The sequence below is a fragment of the Hyalella azteca genome, unplaced genomic scaffold, assembly GCF_000764305.2.
Source record: "Hyalella azteca isolate HAZT.00-mixed unplaced genomic scaffold, Hazt_2.0.2 contig14089, whole genome shotgun sequence".
Classification (NCBI taxonomy): domain Eukaryota; kingdom Metazoa; phylum Arthropoda; class Malacostraca; order Amphipoda; family Hyalellidae; genus Hyalella; species Hyalella azteca.
This window is the reverse complement of record NW_025943988.1, coordinates 591,704-605,569: the sequence shown is the minus strand read 5'-3', so window position 1 is coordinate 605,569 and position 13,866 is coordinate 591,704. Positions and strand designations below refer to the sequence as shown.

The following is a 13,866-nucleotide window of genomic DNA, read 5'->3' as shown; positions in this document are numbered from 1 at the left end:
GCCGTCGGGTGAGGTTCATCCAGTGCGCTCCCGTTCAACACGATTCCAGGTTCAAGCGCTGTGCAATAATTCAATTCGAAGTCTTTTTGGACTCCCTCAAGTCATTTTTCATGACTACAAATGCAATTGTGAAAGATTTAAAAAGAAGTAAGATAAGGAACTGTGAAAATAATTTTGAAGCTGAAGGATTATTGACAATTAGTACATAGAAAAGTTCATACAATCTTTCTTATGGTCACCTTAGAGCATAGCAAGTGGTAATTGAATAGATGTGACTGCGCTGAATTAGTTTTTCACGCTCGGATCCCAAGCTTACGATCCAAGTTTTCTTGCTGGCCGAACAAAAAGCTAAACTCTTTTCGGAAATCTAAAAAAAAGTTCACAAGTTTGTCTGCTGCGCCAACTTTTCGGGTGAGTTTCCCTCAGTTTTTTTGCGTACATTAAATTTGTCTTCCAGCTCAGCGATACATATTTAGTAATTGATTCCATAAGAATTGAATTTATAGCCATATGAAATTAGACACATATGTTCACATTTATATGTTATTTACATTATATTTCTTGATTTTCTGTAAAAATATCTTAGCCTGCATCAAGGTTCATTTCAAGTTCGCATATCCCTTTCATTCATCCTCATTAATAAAATTTGCTTGACATTAATGAATATTGATAAGACGCACGCTGTTGCCCGGAAATACTTTTTTTTGTCAGCATCCTCATTTACTTTAATTTAGCAATTTTTATTAAAATATATGCCTAACTACAGAAATTATCATTTGACTGTAAATTTAGCATTATAAAAATTTCAACAAGAATTTCAATCAAAAACTTGTCACATGAGGGATTTACTCCCAAATCACAGTCGAAAAATCAAAGAATCGATTAAATTTCGTATTCTTTTTAATAAAATTGAATTAATTTTATTTAATTATTCTCAATTAACTTATAAAGAATCAATATTGATTATCAAAATTAAATATATAATGTTTATAATCAATATTTAAACACGTAGATGCTAATATTCCGATATTATTTAGAAGATGATTTATCACCGTTTTAGCATAACAAAATTGTCCATTATATTATTTTAATTGTATATATCGAGAAAACAATCAATTGTTTAATAGACAAGAATTACTTCTGCAGTAATAAAGTTTAATAGCAAATTTCGCATTCAGTTACACAATAGAATGAGCCGTTCATTTCATTTGAGTCTCCTCATAAGGCATTACTTAATAAAATTGTGTTAAATTAATTTCTTTAAACTAAGCATGAGACTAAACACAGGATGCTTTAATTTTTCTTAGTGAGAAAATGAAAAGATTTTTAAACTAACGTTGACTGAGAAGAACGGAGGCACTCTAGCTGATTGCGTGGTCTTGAGAGCGGCATCTTGCAGAGATATTAAGATAAGCGACCTGAAGGTGATTCAACATTATATATAGAGTGTTTTATGAGGTAAACTATGCATTCCTTAATCACTTCACAATAATTATAAAAAACGGCTTATAATTTCTATCTTGTGATGAATCTTTTGTTCTCCTTTGAAAAATATGCAAAAAAAACGTTGACCGTGCAGCGCTGCTCTTAAGTTTGGTGTAATACCTTCCTTCATTCGAACAACATATCAATTCGTTGTCTAAGATGACACCTAAAACTTCTGAAAATAAATGATGGATTATATGCAAATACTATAGAAAAATAATGGATGATTTTATAATCATATAAAATAATTTTGAAAAAATAAGGCAATGCCTTTCTTATCGACTGAAAAACTTGATGACTAAAATAATTTTTTGCCCAAAATTATTCATTAACGCACGCATTTCCGAAAATAAATTTAAAACACACCTAAAATTTCCGAAAATAAATGATGAATTATATGCGAAAATTGCAGAAAAATTATGGATTATTTTATAACCACATAAATATTTTTGAAAAAATAAGGCACTACTTCTGTTATTGACTGAAAAACTTGATGACTAAAATAATTTTATGCCAAAATTATTCATTTACGTACGCATTGTATTGCCTTATTACTCAATGGCGCTGCATATTCTGAAAAAAACATGCGCAGGAAACTCGAGCTTAAAAATAACTTTATTGACACAAATTTCACGACAGTGCATATAAAAGGGCAGAAATTGCAATAATCTGGACTAGATGGAAAAAATAAAACCTAAAACCAAAAAAAAAACTCCTCTTTGTTCAATAATAGCTCACATGAGTAATTGTTATTGTATTCAAGATTTCATGATAGAAATTTCACACGTGGAATCGTTTTACTGTCCCGAATTTCGAAGAATATTTCTTTGTTCAAACCCGCTAGCTCATCCGCAACAAAGGCAAATATTCAACGGTAAGTGTGTCAACATTGTTGGATGAATATAACATCTATGATCTATGTTATGAGCTTGTCACGGCTTCAAGTGAATTCTTTCCTAACCGCACATTTTGCATATTCAAGACTGTGATTATTATTGAATCCCGTAGAAGAATGTACCAAATATACAAAAATTTATCATGCTCTCTTTAAAACTTAAAATTACTTCCATAAGAGTTCTGTTTACTATTCATCTCTAATAAAAATATCAATTCGACAATGTTTATTTAATCTAATTCAGTCTTTGCCTGTTAATTTTGTAATTTGAATTCGTTAACTTTTGTCGATCATAATTTTAGGAATGCGTTAAAGTATTATAAAACCAGTTAAGAAATTCGTCAGATTAATTCGCCCGTTTGAATTGTCCGGAGTTCAACTCAGCTTCAGCGAGAAACTTTTCTCACTTCCAGAGGTGAATTATCTTTTTTTTAAGTATTAAAAATTATCTGCATCAGCGACAGTTTGCGTTGCGGTGGCTATCTCATAAACATTCATAAAATACAAACGAACACTTAGTGAAGTAGGAATTTCACCGGATAAATAGATTTTTTACGTCTTTTGACATTTAGTGATGCTTTACAGATAAGTGTCCAAAAAACAGAAGTGTTGAGGACTACTGAAGTCAATCTTGGTTTGGCTGTTCGTCCAAATTTAGCGTATTCGATGAAGATGTTATTATTTGTATTATAGTCACAATTGCCAGAACGAGCGAGAAAATATTTTCGGTAAACATTCATTGAGGTCATTTTATCCCATTGGGGTCATTTTATCCATGTTATATGCTTTATGGTGAGATGGGTTTCAAAACAGGAATATATTTATGCTATACATTAAATTTTACAATTATTTTTCTAATATAACAGTGGGTGAATGTTGATTCATTATAAGCAAGTTTTGGCTTTTGGGACCTGCGCATGAATTCGATTTGTGTTTGCCAGTAAAATTGATTCAATTCTCAGGCCTAAATATTTTTTTTACTCTTTATGGCAATAAAAATGAGAAATGAGGTGTCTTTTATTATTTTTAGATGCTAGTCATCTGCATAGTAGAACACATTACTTATGCAGTTCGCTCCGGAGTCAAATGGGTCTGTTCGACGAAGAGAACGATTTGTGTTTAGTTTGGTGGCAAGTGGGTCAGAATTGATGCACTAAACTAACATTAGATTTCACACAGGGAATGGAATTTTTCCTATATTTAGCGCATTTTCTCATTTATGGAAAAATGCACTATTGTGCTCGCCATATCCGTCTGTCTGTCCGTCCGTCCGCCTGTCTGTCCGTCAGTCTGTCCGTCCGTGACTTCACGTTTTCATCGACGAGAAAATGCGCTCTCTGTCACTCACTGCAGTGAGTACTGAATCGTATTTTTTTATTTTCTTTTACTGACTATAAACTGGTTTTCAATGTTGCACTCCATGAATTTTTTTTTAATTGATATCTACTGATCATAGGAATTATTTGCCCAATGAGAAGCAGCGGGTAAATTTGTTTGTAATTTATTTAACAAAACTATTGACTTGCATTCGCATTTGATCACTCCATGGTTCCTAATACTAACTAATATTATTTTTCAAGCATAAAGCACACTTATTAAAACTATGAACAGATGTGTATAATAGGCGATAATAATAATTAATACACTTAATAATAATAATTCACACACTTTTAAAGAAACTCGATTTCAAATATAAAAGGTTTTGAGAAACTTGAGACGCAATATGAGTTATTTAAAAAGTTTTACATTGAGTTTACTTACATATAGAAGGTAAACGCATTTTTTTCACGGATGAAGCTCACCAAGTATGGCATAAAAATTATAAAACGCTTAAAAAATATTATTGACAATTCATAAACTTATCATGAATCGAAAAATATAACTGGTGGGGATTTTTTCTTATCAACCAAAATTAGCGTTAGTGACACTTGTAGCTAAGATTTTAGAGACATATTTATAATACGGAAAAAAATGTTTTTTTTAATAACGCAAATGCTCACGCAGAAAAAAAATCCCGGGACAACGTCAAAGCTCTCAATAAACCAAATATTCGCTCAAAAAGTTAGCGTTAACATTTCGAAAATATGACTTTTTTTCCAGTCATGTTTGACTGTCATGTTTAATGACAATCTGCTCTCATTTAGGCTAGAATCAATACTGAACTCAACAAGCTTCAATCGGATTCAATCTTTAATAATTAAATAAATATTCAACACAAGAAGACTTCACAAAAGACAAGTTTTCTGCTTCAATTTCTCAGATCAAATTGTTTGCGGCAAGAGTCCATTATGCAATCAATTAGAAGCCCCTCAGAGGCTTTGTAGCAGAGCTCGCATCAAACTTTTGTTTTCCTTAACATCAATTTCCATGTAATTGCTGCCGATCTTCTTCGCTTCACAAATAATTAGAGAAAATTCCCGGCCTTTTCCAGGAAATTATTTTGGCCTGTGAATGAGATGAGTGTGAGTAAAAGTGATGTTTCGACAGTTAAGGAATTCTGTTACACATTCAATGTTCCATTTTATCATTGATAATTAACAAGTTAGTTCTTTCACAGGGAATATACAATCGGTATCAATTTTTAAGATCCACCTAAAATTTCAACTAATTTTTTTGTAACAAACCGTTAACGCTGTGCTTATTTATTGTAAAATGAGAAACATTTTTGGCATAATACTCTTACGTAAAAAAATCCCTTGAGAATGATTTTGATCTATTTTACAAAGAATATAAAATCTCTTTCAATGAAATAAAAGTAATCAAAATTCTCAAATTTGGTACAAAACTATCTCAATTGTCAAGAAGAGAAGAAAATTAATGTTTACAAATTGATACCGTGCCCGAACGGTCCCAATGACATTCAAATAAAAAATTAGAATTTGGTACAAAGAATTTGATTGGGCATGAAAATGAGGTTATGTAAATTTCCCCAAAACAAATAGACTCGTGTAGAATTTCAGAAGCCTAATTCACTAATCAAGCCTCTGAAGCTTGAGTAGAACGTAAGCCTGATATTCATTGAGCCATACGATGGCCTGGCGGCATAATGTTAATCCCATGATATAATATTAAACCAACAAGGCTCGGTTTGAAATATTAAGAAGGAAATTATCCAGCTAATTCAATCAGGATAATAGAGGTGATTTCGTGTAATGGAAAATTACTTGTGACCTTGCACACGCGATGGGCTGAGGAGTCGGAGTCTTATAGATCGATATGAAGTGATGACAAAAGGCGAGTAAAACATCGGTGTTTCCACTGGATATGTGTTATGAGGTGATTATTTGTCGCAGTGAGTGTTGCTTTGCAATACCTAGGCATGAAAAATGGTGTTGTGTCCACTGGATATGTGTTATGAGATGATTATTTTTCGCAGTGAGTGTTGCTTTATAATACCTAGGAAAGAAAAATGGTGTTGTGTCCACCGAATATGTGTTATGAGGTGATTATGTGTAGCAGTGAGTGTTGTTTTTCAATACCTAGGCATGAAAAATGGTGTTGCGTCCACTGGATATGTGTTGTAAAGTGATTATGTGTCGCTATGAGTGTCATTAGTCATTCCCTAGCCTTGAAATATGGTACATTTTGTTTAGTGGATAGTGGTTATGAGGATATAACGTGTTGAATTGAGCGTTACTTCTCCATTACTTGGCATGAAGTTTGGTACTTTTTCCAAAGAAAAACGTTGTGAGAAAATATATCATGGTATAGAAGCTACTGTTCAATCACTTGACAAAAAATTGTGTTATCTCCCCATGAAATGGGCTTTAAGGTGATTAATAGTCTTTATGAATGTTAATATTTTAACACTAGGCGGGAGATACGATGATATGTCCACTGCATAAGCGTTCTTTCTTGTGCAAAAACTTTTTGAGTTCAGTAAAATATTTGGACTTTAATTCTACTGAAAATCCAACTTGGAGGCATCATGAAGTTATATTTTTTTTACAGTGTGGGTACATTAAATTTTAATGATATGTGTAAAGAATTTTACTGCACATACTTCTCCCGTATACATAAGGTTGGGACCTTTTAGGCAGGACCAGAGTTAAGGAGATCAGACAAAATTCATTTTGAACCAAACTTGACCGAGATTGTTCAGCAATTTGGTACGTTATCATTTACTTGTGTTATGATCCTTTTATTGCTTGTTAACCTTGGCTATTTTCTCTATATTGTTTATAATCTCGAATAACCTCAATTTGTGTTCAAATTGTTCATTCTTTGTTTTCAGAAACCGTTACAATCCACAACGAGTTTTCATTCCGAACAATCCCCCGAACAAAGAGCCATATTCTTTACAATATGTGAAATTAATGATAGGATGGAATGAACTTGATTATAGGTACGGACGAACTTGATGATCTGAACAGATGAACTCAACGGATAATTATATGTCATTGTAATTACTCTACCAATTAGCACATGCAATTAATTTTTTAGCTTCAATGAACGCCTAAAGCTTTCTTCATTGCAACAGTCAATCAGTCACAACTCTACGGATTTTCAAACCCATTTTAAAGTATCTCCTTAAATGTTATTACATTCACTTAGATTTTTCTTAATATTGTCTCTACGTAATCTAAATGATACATTGGAAGCCTTCTGCTGATACTGAATTCAATTAATGAAATTATGGTACTCGAGCGAATCTATTAGATTCGATATTCCAGTAATTTATTTCATTAAATCTCTGACGAACTCTAAAGTGAATGTATCTCACGTTCGATTTTCTCCTAAATCTAAACTATAATTGAATGTCCGAAAACGTGCGTGAAGTTTCTCTTAGTACAGAAAGGTCTTATGGGCGAAATATTCTCTACCTTTTTATGGCAAAACATTCTCGTACCAGAGGCGAAAGTCACTTTTGCGTGGAAGTGACAGCGGGTTACAGAATGCAATCATCTGACCACCGATAAGGCCACAATTTACTGCGAGTATTTCAGTATTCTGAGTCGGTCCGATTATTCTGGCTGGCCTTGCATGATGTAACCTCATAATTTCGTCTCATGCCCCTCCCTTGATATGGACAACTGGTCATTTCAGTCTGAATTTGAATGCCTCAAATACGAGAGGTTACAGCATTAAGTGGCAAAACGATGTAGCTTGGTAAGATTGGCGCGAGGGAATAGAGTATCTGTGTGAAAAAAACTTGCATAGAAAGTTTATTAACTGTAAAGTTTATCGATTCGGAACACATTTTAGAGGTTTTAGAATGCAATGCCTTTCGTTGGTTTTCAAATTAACTAAATTGTTAGGGGAAAGCCAGGACATTGGGAGAAAGTATCCATACAAGCAAGAATGTATAGTGCATCCGAACAAAGTGCCAGAAACTCAAACCATTTGTGTGCATATGGAATTTTTTACACGGGGAGCAACGATAACATTTGTAGCAAATTTTTAAACTGAACAACTATGAAAAACTTTACGCGTTTTCATGGTCCAGTGCGCATGGTGTCTTGTTCCGTTGCCCCCAACATTCTGAAGGGAAGTTGAAAGCATTTGAGGAAAAATGCATTTTTTGTAGTAATTGTTGATTCCACAGAGTTTACAAAAACGTATTGATAATAATGGCTGGCAGAATATGTTATGAGACGAGTGGATATAAATTTTTTTAACTATTTTGTAGAACACAAAGCTCGGTTTGATCAATTTGTGTAGAAATGATTCGTAACCATTTTTTTGAAAATCTGCCTTCAACGGTATTTGAGAGTAAAAAGTGGCACTAAATTCTTTTCTCTCAAAATTTTAATGTAATTACTAATTAGTAAAGCACGAAGCAGGCAAACTGAAAAATAAATTATGTAAAATTCTCTTGAACGGAAAAAGATGAAATTCTTAAGTTCTCATTTGAGGTGATGGTTAATTAAACATCCGAGTAATGGAAAGTCGTAAAATAATTAAATTACTGCATAAGTATTATAATAAACATATCAAATGGATTTTTAATGGTGCTGAAGAATTATAGGACTTACTGTATTTCTTCATTGAGAATTATATCAGTGGCCTCTACTATTTTTTGATTTCTTCAGATATCAAGGCACATTGGAAATATGTTTTACCTTTCTTCTTCCTTATGCGGAAAATTAAGAAATGTTGATGAAAAACGAAATGGATTTTATAATATAATCTTTCTCTCGATATTACTTTAGATTTATTAGGTTAATCTTCAGATATTATATTCTGTATTGCAGTAATATGACGAAAAAAATCATGGCTTATCAAATTAAAAGTATCAATCAACAATAAAATGTTAAAGCAAGAACACAATTCAACAGATAACATATTTGGGATATAATCTTGCAAGTTATCTTGAGAAGCGATGTTCATATCAGTTAAATTGCAGCAAGTATTGCACAAATTGCCACGTGGCTCTTGCAGAGCTGACATAAATGGCACTCAAATGTCTTAACTCTTGGAGTGGACTTCATGCTGAACGATATTTGCTGTAGTGAGCGAAGCTGGGCGAGAAATTCACTATCTATTTATACTATCTAATCATACATGCAGACTGAATTCTCTTTGGAACTGGATCGAATTAATTTGCTCATGTTGTATTGGATATTTGCATTTGCGAGTCAGACCTAAATAGAAATGTGTTATCACTCAATATATCTAAGAGACATAATTGTAACCGATGCGGAATCTTAATATGAAATGTTTAAGAAAATATGCATTCCATGGGTTAGAAAATCAGAGCCCAATTACGTGGCCACAACTAAAGTTTACTTTGCTTTTCACGCTTTCACTAGAAAATTAATCTCATGCGAAGGTTATTTAGAAATGAAGCTTTAATATTTTTAGTTATAGCTAACATAAATATTGATGAGAAATAGCCTTGTCATGTAGTTGTACTGTAAACTTTTGCCATAGCTAGCTGGTATGAATTATCAACTATAGGACTGGTACATAAATTGCTGACGTATAGTAAGCTCAAATATTGACTGCACTACTGCGATTAATTATCAGCCATGCTCATTGTATATGATTTATCAATTTGGGTGCTTATGGGGGAAGGCGTTAAAAACAAAGCTAGTCTGCTACTTTTGGCCATGATAGCAAGAACAATACGACGTTCCAATTCAACATTTCAACCACTCTGGAGGTTACAGAAGTTCAGTGTACACATGACGCAAATGCTTGCGGTAAATCATGAATTACTTTACAATGCTGACTTTATATGGTGCGAATACAATTATTCAATGATATAATTTACCAATGATAAACAATGGTTAAATAGACAATTAAATTTTCTATGTACAATAGATACTTGGACATACTGCGAGTTGAATATAACTTTAAATTAAATAAATGACTTCAGATAAAAAAATTTATATAACGAGATTTCAATGAAAACATATATATTCAGCTTCGCACCTTGAAACAAGGAGAAAAATACTGCCTTCGCACATTGGCTTTCAGCGCAAAATGGTAGCTCAATCCAGAAGTATTGCAGTAGGTGATCGTACTGGGTCAGAGAAAGGAATTAGTTTTTCATGTACAAATCGAAGCACTGCACTGAGCAAGGAATGATTTAAGGTTCGTTACGAACATATTGTGTTCACACTACAGTGCTGCTCGGCAAATTAATGGCTGTGTTATGCTGGTGTTATGAATATATAATAACCATCAATAATGCAGGGAATGTGCGATGCAAATCGCATGCTTTCCATCACGCGCATAGTTTCATTAGGATTCTGGGGCATTAAAGTTAGCCTTGCATGTGGTGCACGTGAAAGAATCCTGCACGTATCATGCAAATATAACGAGCTCTTAACTACCGTGTGTTCTGATTGTATAGACAGAAAAAGAATTCACTTTTGGAGAAAGAAAAAATTCATCGCCTCCTGAACACCTATTACACGACGGTGACTAATATTACTAATATTTTCGAACAATGCTTAAAATCGATTTTAAAACTTACATTAGAGGCACGTTTTTACTTCGTATTTGATCAAATGCATTATTGTTACCGATTAGCATAAAGTAAAACTACGAGTAATATTCGTAAGAATTTTATTAATATTATTAGATCTAATTTTTTTACTTTCATTAAAAGTTATACTTAAAAACAACAAATTTTACCGGTTACTGCAACCTTGATCGTTCATTCATTGTCGAAAGTTCCTATTTCATCTGCTATGCTTTTATACAGAACTCACTGTTAATCAACCAACAGAAATTTTTCATCTAAAAACTGTTTCCTAAATTTGTTGAACTAAAACAAAGAAAATCTTAACGTCACTTGATGTTTATAATTTTTAAATTTTAAAATTCTATTTAACTTTGCTAGTTCATGAATCACATGCAATTTTCGCCTATATTCTCATTTACAATTCACTCAGCTTCACGATTTACTTTTAAACAGTTTACGTTTTAATGTATAATCTTTGGACACACACACTGTTTATAGGTGACCTATTACAGTGGACACACGTTGAACCTTGACTGGTAATTATGCTACAGAGACTTGCCTCGGTCTTGGAGGGCCAAGGAAACGATGTCTTGGGCTTAGGAAATGGGGACATTACTTGATTAAACGTCGCTTGCAATGCACAGTCTGAAACCTTATCTCAGGGCTTGCTGGTTCACGACACTGCAAGAAATAACTGTGCAGACCCAATGGCTGAGTTGGGTCCATCTGTTAGGTTGATTTAGATTTATTTATACCCTTTTTTTAATATGTAAGCATTGTTCCGTTGTTTGTTTTCATTTCTCATTGAATGATCCTCCATAAAATTATAATTATGGCTGCTGAGAATGTTTTCAAATTACTGCATTGTGACTTTTCATTTCTATTTTAATCATCGAACATGAAATTACATTTATAGCTTATTGCTATAACATTATTTTGTACTTATGAAAGTCAAACTTTCGGAAGCCAAAAAGTCAAACTTTCAGAAAATTTGATAGTCAAACTTTCCAGCTCAAATTCCGATGAGTCTGGGAACGGCATTTAGAAATGGAACGTTCTTATATAATGCCAAACTTACAAAACTGAACTCTATAATTCTCTTAGATAAACTGTACCAATCAGAATCAATAATCGATGCCTTCGCCAATACTACAAACATAAAAAGTTGAAAATATATAGATAAAGATAAAAAGAAAACGAAGGTACCGAGATAAAGTAGTGGGTGTGGCCGCGACCGTCAAGCGTGACATCTCACCGTCGAACCAATGACGCTCTTATCAGTATTTCCTGATCTTATCTACGAATTTATAAAGCTGAAAAAAATGTTTTGCATCCAGTGTATTATATTTTTAGCCCAATATTATAAATTTGTTATTTATATTATTATTCACCATAGCTTCCTACAAAGTTCTTGATGTTGTCTCATCAAAATCTCAGCATTCAATTTGACGATATTGAATGTAGAGAACGGATTCTGAGAATAAATAATTCACACTCACTCTCTTTTTTTTGCTTCATTAATTTTTCGGAGATTTTTCAGTGAATGAAGGGCGCTAACAGATAAACGAGTAAATCTCTATCTGACATGGTTAATTTAAAACGTTTTCCTTTAATGGAATGCCTCATCCAAGGTTTCTAATTAGTAAACCGAAACATTGTCCCAATCAGTGCTTATTTTAAGTAACGTAAAAACAAACAGGCAAAGTGTAGGAATTACAATTATAATTATGCTATGTTTGTTAAATATGTTTTGCCGTTAGAACTAGTTATTCAAGCTGCGAGCCTATGCAAAAAAATCAAATTTGTCCAAATTATTCTCAGATAATCAGTGTTAGAATATTTAAATTGAAAATGCTGGAGTGAGCCTTATATTCTCAGATAATCAGTGTTAGAATATTTAAATTGAAAATGCTAGAGTGAGCCTTAAAGTCTTCATAATTGATCCACGGTGCACAGTATCGAGGTCTGTGATCGGGCAATCTCCAGCTTACCATTAGCGTTTGACTGAAATTCATTGTTGCGTGACAGCTTGGATCGTTGGTGACGAGAACGTAATTGTGGACTCCATTGTACTCTGCAAGAAGCCTCAAACTTGAGTGAAATTAAGTGGAGAAATGAGTACAAAATATGCAGTCGTTTGTTGGCTTCCATTTTGTGTGCCCAAGTGAAACTTCGGCTTAACTCAGAGTTAGGTTGTAAAACACTCGAAGGAATAAGATCAATAAGGGCTCCGAAAAAAATCAAAATAACTCTCAAAATATAACGAATTCCAAAATAAAAGGATTCATTTCATTTAAATTAACTAGCAAATTTAGCTTGTATTAAATATTATTTTATTAAGTCACAAGCATCCAGATTGGAATCGGATTTCGGTGTTTTTAAAACAGAGCGGCATCACTTTAATTATATCAGACCACAATAGTAATCAAGTTTTTCGACAAGCTTCTGAAAGTTAGCAATCAATTTCTCTAAACTTAGAAACAACTTCAATTTCCCGCAAACCTTCTTGCAAGATCTCTTGCGCGATAATTTCTCCCGACAACGCGTTTTTCCTTACTACAATATATTAATTTGTTATAAAGAATGGCCGTCTCTTGGTAACTCACCTACGACTTCTCACTACTTTGCTTTTATGTTTCTAGTGTCACTTGAGGGAAAAAATTATCCCCAATTCTATCGAAAATAACGCTAAGCAGCTTTAGAAAATTCCATTTGATGTCCATTTCTTATGGCCATGACTGACCTACTCAGCCCTCGGCCAGGAATCGTAAAAAATAATTTTCCTGACCTTTAGCAACCGTAAATAATATTATGCAGCCAGTCCGTTATCGACTGCCATGGTGTAATGGATATTGTAAAAATATTAATCATGACAAACGTATTTAATATCGTGAGCTCGAGATATTACTTTCGATAAAGCATGGGATAGAATTTATTTACATGGCACGCGAAATAATCATGAATGACTGCGTTAATCCTCAGTAGATCGGGGATTAAGTGACGGAGAAGAGAATCGACAGCGAATTATGGTCAAGCGGAATATAAAATAAATTAAAATAAGTTACACCAATTACTTATAAAAAGTGGATCATTTTTTTCTGCTAAAAATTACAATGCTTTATTTCCTGATGCATTGAATAAATTATGTTGCAAATGGGAAATTAAAACTGATATACGCAAATTTATAAAATTTCCAACCATACCGTTAACAATGTGCTAATTTTTTCCCACGTAACATGATAAATAATGAATGTTACAAACCTAAATGTATGTAAAACACTCTGATCTTATCTATTATTGTTATTCGCGATGTTTTATGTTCTCATTTTTCCGGCATAAAATTACATTTTAGATCTATCATTACCGTAGCCATCAATAAACTCATCATCAGAGTCAAAGATTCGACGGTCAAAAAATAACTCTATTTAAGTTAATTATTTACCAAAATTGATGATCTCGAACTGCTTAAACTTACAACACGGTGAATTTATTTCTGTACAAGAGAGGATAGTTACATAATTACTAAAAATACTATTATTACCAAAAAGGTGAGATTCATCGATCGCGAATT

The 13,866-nt window shown here is 33.0% G+C and overlaps 1 protein-coding gene across 2 annotated transcripts in view; it reads left to right on the top strand.

Annotated features, from left to right (window-relative positions):
- LOC108675226 overlaps nucleotides 1-13,866 on the top strand; it is a 36,158-nt gene continuing 22,292 nt past the window's right edge. For both annotated transcript variants that reach the window (XM_018163219.2, XM_018163218.2), the window contains exon 1: nucleotides 1-411. The gene's annotated coding sequence lies outside the window, so the exon portion shown is untranslated. The remainder of the gene's footprint in view (nucleotides 412-13,866) is intronic.